The sequence below is a fragment of the Dermacentor albipictus genome, chromosome 3, assembly GCF_038994185.2.
Source record: "Dermacentor albipictus isolate Rhodes 1998 colony chromosome 3, USDA_Dalb.pri_finalv2, whole genome shotgun sequence".
NCBI classification, from domain to species: domain Eukaryota; kingdom Metazoa; phylum Arthropoda; class Arachnida; order Ixodida; family Ixodidae; genus Dermacentor; species Dermacentor albipictus.
Window position 1 is genome coordinate 40401199 of NC_091823.1, and position 13426 is coordinate 40414624.

The window sequence follows — 13426 nt, forward strand, 5'->3', positions numbered from 1 at the left end:
CGCCATTTATTTATTTTCTTTCAAGAACTACTTCTTCGCGATGCACACAGCGCAGTCCTTGACGGCTACAGTATTGTGTTTGTCATGGCCTCCGAAATACGTGAACAGTCACCACTCCCGGAGTCTGCGTTTGTGCGCAGAACGCCGCACAAATCGCCATGCGTGAAAGCCTCGCGATAGCGCAATGCATGGCTCGCGCGTACAGCAACTCCACATCGCCGCGTACACACGAGTTCAAATCCCACTGGTAGTAAACGAGATTGCGTCCTTCTTCGTCCTTCGGATTATATCGAAGGTGAGAATTAAGCCCGACGACGGTGACGAGATAACCGAGGTTATCTTCGTAACAAAAAGGTTGGTCAGAATGAGCAAACTCACTTTCGAGCTCCTAACTGCTGACAGCACTAAAACGAAAATTATGCAAGTGAATATTTCTGCAGAAATGTTCTGAGATTCCCCAAACAAGGAAATCAGCACTGCAATGTAGTCTGATCGTATAGACTAACTACACAATGCACGTCCTCACCTATGCCAAAATTACTCTTACCTTATCGCTCCATGCAAACCGCTCATTCATACTTGGCGACCCACGCCGTTAACGACGTACATGGGAAATATAGCAAGGTAACACAGTGTCGTAGACATTGAATCCGAGAATAAAATTGCTCCTGTCTGAAGTCCTATCCTCGAACTCTCGCCCGCCATGAATTTTCGCATTTTTTTTTTCTCGTAGGCTGTCGACCTATTCGCAATGCTTCCCAAGAGAGGCACCGCGCTTCAATTGCCGGCCCGTGCAGACACGGCAGTCGCTCCTCCGAGCGCCGTGGATGAATGGCGGCCAATTTCGAAGCAGCTCGTTTTCAATGCTAATAAGTATTGATCGAGGGCTGCTCCTGAGTGGCGTGTATCGTGTAGTTCGCGCAGCCAGTGGACTTCGATATGGTCTCCACACATACGACTGCTCCTCTTTGAAGCAGCTGTCCTCGTACTTCGAAGAGATTTAATGCAAAAGTTAACTTTTCGTTTCTTGTGATGCTCAATTCTTATTTAGAGGCCTGTTGCGCGACAGCCTTGGCCTGTGGCAGCTACTAGTCGCTTTAGAAACGTAAAATTTTCGAGTGCCGACCGATACGGTCCTCATACCAGAAGTTGCTCAAAGCGCTATTGAAGCTTGTACGTTCGAGTAACTAATTGGGCTTTAACAATCCCTGTGCTGCCTCGTTCCCACTTTATTTTTTCTTGCGAGTTTACTTTATTTCTCCGATATTATTTCTCCCGGTTAACCTCCTTACCTTTCCTATCACATTTATCTCTCTTTTTGTCCCTGATTTCGGGGGACAGAAAGAGAGATAAACGCCATGACAAAGGAAAAAAAAAACGATACAAAAGTGAAAGACAGGCGTGATTTTGGAAGTCTAGCATATATATAGCATCGTGCCAATAGCAATGTGCGCGAACACTTGGTCAAAAAAAAAAAAGCTTAGCTGTAGGTAGCAGGCTAAGAACATTGTCACCGATATTCAACTCTCGAACACTGTTCTCGGCATCGAAACAGTACGTGTACAGGTTCAGCGTGACTTGTTGCTACTCCTCATGTACAGTATCACATATCTCCTTCTCTAACCGGTTTTTAAGCAGTCGTGTCATTAGTTTCCTTGTCCAAAGTGTACGTATCTCCAGTCAATATATCTTCAGCGGCGTCAGAGGGCCTCGGACCCCGCGCGTCGTATATAGAACATACTTCCGATATGCGAAAAGCGGAAGGATAAGATGTCAATTGCAGTTGTGCTGCTCCTCACAACCCGTAGACGGCCGAGTATTCATTCTGGGTGTATCACTGTGGCGTCAAACGAGGTAATCGTACATTGGATGAAACATATTTGTTTTCATATATGTATACGTTGAAACGAGAACAGGCGGTTGATCTCACCCATACGTGCTGAAATAAATTTAACGCCCTGCAGTCGCTAAGCATCCTGTATAGGATACGCGATCAAAAGATCTTGCGGTAGGGCTTCTGCAGCCTCTGTGATTAGTATCCACGTTGGCCACGTTGCCGTAGCACGTCCTGTAGGCTTGCCAAACAAAATTGAATACCATTCAGAATATTTGTCACTACTAGAACTGGAATACAGGGAACCAGTGACCCCCTAAACCTTACGACGGCGCAGCATGCTATTTACGTAAGCGTCATTCTGCAATGTCTTTTGCGTGAACTAATATTTTTAATTTAGAACGTTTGCATGTTGCCGCATTCGATTAGCACCTTCCCTTATTCCCCTTATCTCCTTCCACCAGATAGAGTAGCCAACCGGTCTGAGACCTGGGCAACCTCCCTGTCTTTTCGTTTATTTCTGCTTCCTTCCTTCCTTCCGAATAGCGCCGGCTACCTCTTTCCCCATAGAAGTGCCTGTGTAATGAAGTATCTTCTGTCAGGAGCCTTATAAATATTATACAAAAATACAAAACAAAGACGAAATTCTGACACATAGAAAGGTTGTCATTTGAGATAAGACGCGCCAAAGCTTCCCGCATCACTCTCTGGAAGTAATCTGCACTGGCAGGAGAAAACAGTGGTGCGCAGACCATTTATGCTCCCTCGGCTTCATCTCGGTAAGAAAGGAAAGAAGCAAAAATATGCGGTTCGCACGCATTGTAGGAATTGATGTAAGCGAAGCTTTCTGCGCTATTTGCTTTGCTTGACGAGACTTCACGGTGACGTGGATGGCGAATGTTTAACTTCTTCCCCGTTTAATCCAACACGAGAGTGGTGAGCTGCATGCACCACTGCTGTTTGTCTGCGTAGTACACAGAACGCACAGGGAGAGCTGTTTGTTTGAGGCATTGTTGTGCGCCATACTTCATAACCTCTCACAGCGTTGAGCATTGTCATTGCCTCACACGACACATTCAACCATGGCAGAAGTATTAAACTTTATTTGGATTAGGGGGCTGTACGTCCCAAAACCCCAATTGGGTTATGAGGCACGCCGTAGTGGTGGACTCCGGATTAATATTGACACCGTGACGTTCTTAACGTGTCCCAAAATCTAAGTGCACGTGCGTTTTCTATTTCGCCCCCTCCGAACATCGGCTCCCGTGGTCGGGCTCAAATCCGCAACCTCTAGCAATGCCACAGTCGCAAAGCTATGCAGCGGGCACAAAAGTGTTGATTTGACACACGACCGCTTCCGTAGTGTCGCCTAGACCCTGCGGTGCGCTTTTATTAATTCGGCTCTGCTTCTACACGCCATGCGTAAGATGCCCGCTTGACATATTTGCATGGCGCTTAATCTTCAGAAATGGCAAAAACATACCATACCGCGACCTCTTGAACTTAAACTTAATCAGATTTCCCGCAACCGCTCTTGTGTCTATACATGTAGCAGTAGCCTTTCCTTGCCTTCTCCCGTCACCTTACCCTATCTCCACCCCTCGGTACCGGAACTGCGAGAGGGGCAAGGCTATTCACTCCCTTAGCGACTGCGTCGGTGTTCCCCCTTCGCTGCCCCAGCTTCCATACTATCTAGCTTCCCTCTGGACTTGCACGTTAGTAGAAGTGTGAATGTGTGCGCTGCAGCTTCTGCAATGTTTTCGCGAGGCGTCACGGATAATTAAACATGTCAAGAGGCTCATCTGATGAAGCCCAGGGAGCTCCAGAAGGCACTATGCGCATTCGACGCGGTGGGGTGAAAACGAGTTCCTCGCGTTGCCTTTCCCCGAAGTGCAGCGGTAAGCCCTGCACCTCCGTGCTCGACTGAGCGGGATGCAAGGCAAGGTGCTACAGTGGTGCAGTGCACCCCTGAACCTTGATGCGAGTGGGTGCCGCCCGCACACCATAACTGACAGCACCTGCACCTTTTTATTTGTGGTGCCACGCACCTTTTCTGAACCGTTCTTTTTTTTTTTTTTACACAAGACCCGCAGAGAGGGGTTGCCCTCTGCGGGTCTTGTGAAGACACGCTGACTGCGAACAGCCACCGCCACAAAAGAAATAACGAGCGCAACAGTCCCGCTTGGGTGGGCGCCTCAGTTGCACGTATTGAATGCCTCGAAGACACGTGAAGCGCACAGAAAACGCAATTACTGCTCGCTATGCAGCGAGGGAGTTGAATATAAACTTTATTGAATATAAATAAAATGAGGCACAATGGATGAAGCGAGGCTCCAAGGAATCCGCAGCTGCCCCGCGCGCTCAGAGCGACGCCTTTACCTTTCTTCATTTGAAGTGTGCGTGGTGGCACGGATTACGTATTCCAGCCTTCACAGAATGCGGCCACCTGTGGCATTAGTTAAGCACTTGCTTCGCCTTTGCACTGCCGCCCGGGTGAAGTGAAATCGACGATGTAAGTGCGGCCGCTTCTACCCTTGCGCTAATAAAAAGTAATAAAATAATAAAAATAACAAAAATAATAAAAAATTAAGCATACTCAACTCCAATCAACATCTACGTATATAATGCGAAGCATGCTTGGTTTGTTAGAGAACGGTTGCCGTTAATTAAAATTCAGTTCTGAGGTTTAACATACCAAAACCATCTTATGATTATGAGTCACGATGTAGAAGGGGACTCCGTTAATTTTTACCACCCAAAGATCTTCAACGTGCACCCAGTGCACGACATACTTTTTTCCACTGCCACATTCGGGCCCCCATCGAAATGAGGCAGCCGCTGCTTTTCCTATGTGTGTATATTCTATGGGTGCGGCTATGCACACTGTGCGTGCGAGTGTTTGTGCGAGTGTCCAGGCAACGCTGCCCTCATCTATGTCGGGTTATTGCTGGCATTAGAACAAGGTGGTTACAAGTTGTCAAAAAAAAATCCTCTTTTATTTACCTACGACAACATTCCGCACCTTGCTCTGCGCTTGCACTCTGTTGTGCGCGGCTATTAGAGTGTTTTAGCTGAGCGCGTTTACGCTCCGCTAAGCAGTTAAGCGGAGCGGAAGCGCGAATGCGCATGCGCCGTCCGCTTAGCCGTAAGCGGGATAGCGGAGCGAGGAACACGGTCCGCTTAGAAGCTGCCTGAGCGGAGGGTACCGCGCAGCACTTTGGCTAGCGTTGGCGTCAGAACGGATTGTATTGGATGCAGAAAGCAAGCGCGCTGGCTAACACGTGGCGTTCCCCAAAGACGGCGCTTTATTTTCCATTGGAAAAAATGGACCGGTAACGCATTACAAGCGCACGTTTAGATACTTCATGGAGAAATAAGTTATATATATATACATATATACGTTTTACTGTATAAGAGTGATCATAAAGTGTTTTTATTTTCTTTAATTGCCCTGAATTTAGCCAGGGGGCGCTGCAACTACGATAGGTCCACTCCGCTACGCTAAACGTATAACTAAAACGTGAAAATCGCCCGCCGCTCCACTGTGGCTTAGCGGGGCAGCTCGGAGCGGAGCGTACCTTAAAGACGGTCAACTAAAACACTCTATTATCTGGCATACTTTTCAAATGCCGTGACGTTCTGCATCTCGTGGTGAAAGCAGTGGTGACCATCTACTTATGGCGGGTTTGTAGTACACCGGGTTTCTGGTTATCTTGCACACTATGACAATAATCCCTCGAGACTGGGGCCAGCGCTGACTTAGTGATGCCGTGCACATCCTACATTGTCGTGACTCATCGCAGCCACCTACGTGCTTCTACACGTGTACCCGCAGGTACAACTTTTTCTCTTCGAACGCCTTAAAAAGGAAAGTGTTCCGTAGTCCCGTTCATTCTGCTGAAGGCCGCTTGTAACATTAATACAGTATTTTTTTTCTTTTAAGTAACTTCTCTACAAGGCATGTCTTTTCTTTTTCAGCTGCACCACATTTTAAAAAATTGTCTGTGGCAAATAGCGCAATTCTAACCCTTGATCTGAAATAATCGATTGGGCAGCTATTACTTCCACGAGAAAATACAAGTGGCTAATTGAATAATTAACAAAATTATGCTAATTACCTCATTGCCTAATTACTTTATGGCACGTATTTCAATCTACGAATTGTAGCTAGTGAGGTTGCAAGGAAGATCTACTTCGAACGAACCCTGAGGGTGCCACTGGTTTTGCGATAAGCGCAAAGTTGCGGTAAAGGTGCACTGTTGTTAAACTTACTATTTTTTTAATGTTGGTTTTTTGCATTCAAGAGCAAAAGTAACTCGAACGCCAGTGCATTTCCTCTGAGGCTTTGAAAATGAATATCTAGAGACTGCTGGAGTCCGGATAATCCGTTCTAAGTGGAACCGGCTACAATTCTTATACTGAAATATGTGCCCTAAATAATTAATTAAAGGTTGATTAGCGTAATTAGGTTATTTATTCAATTAAGCACTCTTGATTTCAAGTAGAAGTAGTGGCCGCCTCATCGAGTAATATAAATGAAAGGTTAGAATTGTGCTCGCGATCGGATTTGATTGGATTGGAGTGAGCTTTATTTGTGCCTGCAGTTGGGCGCTCGCGCGCCCCGACGAGGGCCTACGTCATCTACGAAGTCGCCGTTACTCGGCATGGGTCACCGCTCGCCGTTGCCGGCTCGCTGGGTCCCCGCCTTTCGAGCGCCCCGAGGACCTGCTGCAATTTCCTTTATTTGTGCAGCTGAAGATAGAGACCCGATATGTTCAACTCAGCTACAAAATAACTGTGTACATAGGTTAACCCATATCTTTTTTTAACGAAGATCTTTAAACACGACACACCTTCATTTATGCCACAAGTTGCATCCTCGTCGGAACTGCCAATGGAGCGGTTCCTCATCGGATTCCTCGCAGGCGTCCTCACCACCCCAGACGACGTCGTCCGCGGTGCCATCGAGCGCCTTGGATATGCAGCATTTTTTTTAAAGCCTTCAGGCTGGCTTTAGAGCAGGCGCGACGGAGCAACTCCGTTATCTTGGTACATTTGCTAGCTTTATTCACGAATACAGGCCGGTCGATCATTTTGTGTACCATTATTAAAAAGAAAGAAAATGAAATATATTGGAACAAATGCGGTAGCCTGAAGCATTCGCATGCTTTGAGGAGGCAGTTATAGCTGCCAGTGTTAGAGCATCGCGCGCCTCCTGCGGAAATTATGAGTGCAGCTTCCCGGGGCGACACGTTATGTTTTCTTTCCCTTATTAAGCATATAACGACTGCCCGCTTTCGGTGCAGACAGCACTGGAACGCCGACCTATACAGTCATGACATCACAAGACAGTAGAGGCACTCTTGAAATTTTTGCATTCGAGTAGCCTATCAGAGAGACTAGTTCTCACGGAAGTTCCCAACCTCCTCTATTTATTTTTGGCGCCTTTGATTTTTTTTCTCCACTATTCTTTCCATCTTTCATTTCTCTTCCCCTTCCCCCCAACTCAAGGTAGCAAACATGAATCTTCTCCGGTTAACGTCCTTGCCTATGCCCCCCTACCCCCGTGTATCTCTCTTTCTAGCACAAAGTTAACCATTCATTCATAAGCAATTCTACATTTCAAATATAAGAAAAACAGACCAGCTTAATTTCATTCACATCATTGCTTGCCGGTGTAATATGCTTGTTCCTAACAAAAAAGCAAGACTGGCTGGACAGTTGGGAATAAATAGCCCCGGCGAGAAAGAAATCGGAAACATCTGTATATATATATATATATATATATATATATATATATATATATATATATATATATATATATATATATATATATATATATATATGTAACCAAAAGTTACAACAGCCGTTTCTGCGAAAACTGATTTATGGTGGGCGAACCTGTGCCCGTCAACAAAAACCGACTGAGCACTCAACAACAACAAAAACGTCCCTCGAGCTTCGCTCCTTCGAACGCCGTCCTCCTCTTTCTCGCCTGCTGTCGCGTGCCAATCGTCCGATTCTCGCGCACGAGCCACCGGCCTGTCAGCACCGGCCGAGCGTTGCCTTGCGGTGCTTTGCTTGACGCTCGCGGTGTGGCGGCTACGCAGTTGGGATATGTCGGTCGTCTTTGTCTTCTCGTAATGCTGGCGGCATTAGCCCCCTCCGAAGAAGCATCGTCCCGATGCGTAGGTAAGGCCTAGGGAGGCCAACTGCTTTGGAAGGACAGTGGTCAGAGGATGGCCGGTGCTAGGCTTGGTCGTATGTGCAACTTCTGTTAATGTCGTTCGTAGTATGGCTTCATTCGTACTACGTGTACGACCTCTGGGCGAGTTCTGCGTCGTGTGGAGCAGACTTGGCCTTCAGGAGTTACTTCGTAGTTTAAGGGACTTAACCGGCGAAGTACTTTGTAGGGGCCAAAGTAACGGCGCAGTAACTTCTCCGAAAGGCCGGGTGTACGTATAGGCGTCCATACCCACACTTTGTCTCCGGGGTTGTACTGTACCTCTCTTCGCCCTAGGTTATACCGGTTTGCGTCCACGTGTTGCTGTTGTATGATACGGTGCCTTGCCAACTGCCGTGCTTCTTCTGCCCTTTCTATGTACTCGCTAACGTCAGGGTCGTCTTCGGTGCTGTTGTCTACAGGTAACATCGCGTCCAGTGTCGTTGTTACTGTCCGACCGTAAACAAGTTCAAATGGCGTGAAATGTGTCGTTTCTTGTACTGCAGTATTATACGCAAAGGTGGCATATGGTAGAATACTGTCCCATGTCCGATGCTCGACGTCCACGTACATTGAGATCATGTCAGCGAGCGTTCTATTGAGCCGTTCAGTCAGGCCGTTTGTTTGTGGATGGTACGCTGTGGTTTTCCTATGAGCAGTATGTGTTAGTTTCATAACAGACTGCATCAAACGGGCCACAAAAGCTGTTCCTTTGTCTGTTATGAGTACCCTAGGTGCGCCATGTCGTAATACTATGTGTGTGACAAAAAACTGAGCCACTTCAATGGCGGTTCCTTTTGCAAGAGAACAGGTCTCAGCATACCGGGTCAAATAATCGGTTGCTACCACAATCCACCGCTTTCCTGAGGTTGAAACTGGAAATGGTCCAAGTAAATCCACTCCTATTTGCTCAAATGGCGCTGTTGGTGGCTGTATCGGTTGCAGAAAACCTGCTGGTTTGAGTGGCGGTGTTTTGCGTCTTTGACAATCTCGGCACGATTTGACATAGTGCTGCACTGAATTCATCAATTTCGGCCAGTAATATTTCTGGCGGATTCTCGCCAGAGTCCTACTAACGCCTAAGTGGCCAGCTGCAGGGTCGTCATGGCAAGCTTCTAAGATTTCAGCTCGCAGCGATGATGGTACGAGAAGTAGAAACGTCTCACCACTGTGCTCTAAGTTTCGTTTGTAGAGGACGTTGTTCAGGAGGACATACGAACACAATCCGCGAACGAAAACTCGAGGCACTTTCACTTGTCGACCCTCCAGGTACTCGATGAGCAGGAGTAATTCCGGATCAGTACGCTGATGATGAGCCATTTCCGTCGTGTTCACAGCCCCAAGAAATGGGAAATCTTGCTCGTATTCAGGTGACGTAGTTTCGATTGGTGCGCGTGATAAGCAGTCAGCATCATTGTGCTTGAGACCGGACTTGTAAACGACCGTGATGTCATACTCCTGGAGACGCAAACTCCATCTAGCGAGTCTTCCAGAAGGGTCCTTGAGGTTCGCCAGCCTGCACAATGAGTGATGGTCGCTTATGGCTCGAAACGGTCTGCCATATAAGTAAGGCCGGAACTTACTGATGGCCCATATAACCGCCAGGCATTCCTTTTCTGTAGCCGAGTAATTTGTCTCGGCTTTCGATAAGGTACGGCTTGCGTACGCAATGACTTTTTCTTCTCCATTCTGCCACTGAATAAGTATGGCACCGAGACCAACGTTACTCGCGTCGGTGTGGATGTCCGTTTCGGCATTTTCATCAAAATGGGCAAGTATAGGAGGACTCTGCAAACGCTGTCGTAGTTCAGAGAAGGCGTCTTCTTGTTCTTTCTCCCACGAAAAAGGGACATCTTCTTTTGTCAGTCGCGTGAGTGGTTCGGCAATTTTAGAAAAATTTTCTACGAAACGCCTGTAGTAGGCACACAGTCCCAGGAAACGTCTAATAGCTTTTTTGTCTCTTGGCTTCGGAAACATTTCTACTGCAGTGATCTTCTCAGGATCGGGACGGACGCCTTCAGCACTGACAATGTGTCCGAGGAAGCGGAGCTCGCGAAAGCCGAAGTGGCATTTTTCAGGTTTTATGGTCAATCCCGCCGTGCGAATAGCATCCAGAACTGCTCTCAGTCGCTGCACGTGCTGCTCGAATGTAGTGGAGAAGACCACCACATCATCAAGGTAGACGAGGCACGACTGCCATTTCAGTCCGGAGAGAACAGTGTCCATCATCCGTTGGAAAGTGGCTGGCGCAGAACACAGACCAAATGGAAGCACCTTAAACTCGTATAAACCATCCGGTGTCACAAATGCCGTTTTTTCGCGATCTCGCTCGTCCACTTCTATCTGCCAGTATCCGCTTTTGAGATCCAGAGAAGAGAAGAAGTAAGCATTGCGTAGTTTGTCCAAGGTGTCGTCGATGCGGGGGAGTGGATAAACATCCCGCTTCGTGACGAGGTTGAGTTTCCTGTAGTCAACACAAAATCGTAGGGTGTTATCCTTCTTTTTGACTAGGACTACCGGAGATGCCCATGGACTATTGGATGGTTGTATTACGTCGTCCTTGAGCATTTCCTGTACTTGACTTCTTATCGCTTCTCTTTCCTTTGGAGCTACGCGGTACGGGTGTTGGTGAACTGGTCTTGCAGGTTCTTCGACCACAATGCGGTGTTTTGCAACGGGAGTACGACGGACTTTCGATGAAGTCGAAAAGCATTCCGCAAACTCTGTGACCAAGTTCACAATCTCATCTCTTTGTAGTGATGACAGCTCTCGGTCAATGTCGATAGAGGTAAGGACACTGTCTAAGGTGGCAGAAGCTGGTGATGCTGCATCGAGGGTTGACACATCTGCAAATTGTGCATAGTCATGAAGAGACGCTATGGCGGTTCCCTTCGCCACTTGTTGTGCCTCATTGCCAAAGTTAGTCAAAAGGACGTCCGCATATCCGTTACGCAGGTGAACTAGGCCTCTTGCCACGCATATTTGCTTTTCCAGTAGCAGCCCGATATTTCCATCTGCAAGTCCCTCATAGTCACGAAACATGTCGCTCCTTACAACGACAGTCATACTGCACCGTGCCGGCACCGTCACGTCTTCATCCACAATACGGAGAGAAGAAATATGTGGCTCTTCTGTATCAGAAATGGAAACAGCATTTTCTGTGGAAAACAACACGCGTGATTCCTGCAAGTCGATAATTGCGCCATTCGTTCGCAAAAAGTCCATGCCCAGTATCAGATCACGGGAACACTCAGGGAGAACAATAAAGCTGCTGACGTATGTAAAGCCTCTAATTTTGATTCTTGCTGTGCACATTCCTACGGGGTCGACTAAGTGTCCCCCCGCTGTACGTATTGGAGATCCGGTCCAATGGGTCAATACCTTTTTCAATTTTCTGGCGAGTACACTGCTAATGACTGAATAGTCCGCACCAGTGTCTATCAATGCAGTCACTTCGAAGTCGTCGATGATGACGCGCAACTCGGAAGTAACGGTGTCATCACTGCACTTGTCCGTCGTTTCGTCACTGCCGTCGTCTTGTCGGATTGGCGATGGAGGGCCTTCGGTGTTCCGGGCGTCAGCGGCCTTGCCTCCACAGGTCGCTGGCTCTAGTTTTCCCGTCGCGGACTTTGGGAGCGTCGCCTCGGTGAAATGGAAGCGGGACGCGGACTGGGCGACCTATAACGCATAGGCGCTGCTGATCGATGTTCATGTTGCTGGGTGTTCCGAACAGTTTGGCGCGTAGATAAAAATGCCTCAATCTCATAAGGGCGCTCACCGTTTCGAGGGCAAGGTGCATTCACAGAAAAGCCACGCAGTCCTACTCGGCGATACTGGCATTCCCGGTATAGGTGACCAGCCTCTCCACAGTGATAGCAGAGGGGACGCCGGTCTGCAGTGCGCCACACATCGCTTTTACGTGGGCTTCCTTCTGGCATGGGCTGCACATTGCGAGGAAGTACCTGGGGTATTGTGGCCGTTCGTCCAAAGTCGGCGCGTCCCAGGTCCTGACGTAAAGCTTGGACGTACGACATCCGCGGCTGACGCTCTGGCTGTGCGTGGGGCCGTACCTGAGGCTCTGGCTCACAAATTACTTGCCGGACTTCTTCACGTATAACATCAGTAAGGGAGGACACCGTAGGAGGGCTTTGGGCCAGCTGCAGTTTCTGCAGCTCTTCTCGTACGACGGACCTCACCATTTCGCGTAGGATGTCCATGTTGTTGGGGAGGGCTCCTGACCCAACGTCAAATGATGCGACGCATACATCTCTGTTGTACTGCCGCGCACGCTGCTGCAGCGTCTTCTCCATCGTCGTCGCCTCTGATCGAAATTCGGCTACAGAGCGGGGCGGGTTACGAACCAGGCCGGCAAAGAGTTCCTGTTTCACACCGCGCATTAGGTGCCGCAATTTCTTGTCCTCAGCCATGTTTGGGTCGGCTCGGCGGAAGAGGTGGGTCATGTCTTCAATGTACATGGTCACACTTTCGTTGTTCCGCTGGTTCCTCGCCTGAAGAGCGGCTTCTGCCCTCTCTCGGCGGTCCGTGCTCGGGTATGTAGCTAGCAGCTCTCGTCGGAAGTCGTTCCACGATGATAGCGACGCTTCATGGTTCTGAAACCACGTGCGTGCAGATTCCTCCAGCGCGAAGTACACATACCGGAGTTTCTTTGACTCGTCCCAACCGTTACACCTGGCGACACGCTCGAAGTTTTCGAGCCAGTCCTCGGCATCCTCAAATGTGTCTCCGTGGAAGGATTCTGGCGTCCGGGGTGAGTCAACGACGACGTGAGAAGGGGTTATTTGAGTAGCCATCGCACTAGTACCTCGGCTGGCTGCCGCCGCTGCTCTTGGTGAATCGGCAAGAGGACCAAACTCGGGGGCCTCACCTCGTATGCGGCGACTCGTGCGTTGGTGGACAGGCGTTAATTCTGTTGGTTCCAAACTTCGGGGATCCGGGCTATCTTCCCTTGCGTGTGTGGGGCTTGGAATCATACCCAGCACCTCCACCAGATATGTAACCAACAGTTACAACAGCCGTTTCTGCGAAAACTGATTTATGGTGGGCGAACTTGTGCCCGTCAACAAAAACCGACTGAGCACTCAACAACAACAAAAACGTCCCTCGAGCTTCGCTCCTTCGAACGCCGTCCTCCTCTTTCTCGCCTGCTGTCGCGTGCCAATCGTCCGATTCTCGCGCACGAGCCACCGGCCTGTCAGCACCGGCCGAGCGTTGCCTTGCGGTGCTTTGCTTGACGCTCGCGGTGTGGCGGCTACGCAGTTGGGATATGTCGGTCGTCTTTGTCTTCTCGTAATGCTGGCGGCAATATATATATATATATATATATATATATATATATATATATATATATA

General features: G+C 48.5%; 1 protein-coding gene across 2 annotated transcripts in view; it reads right to left on the reverse strand.

Annotated features, from left to right (window-relative positions):
• The window catches only part of CngA (Cyclic nucleotide-gated ion channel subunit A), a 371493-nt gene that overhangs the window by 136873 nt on the left and 221194 nt on the right, over positions 1-13426 (reverse strand). The window lies entirely within an intron of this gene.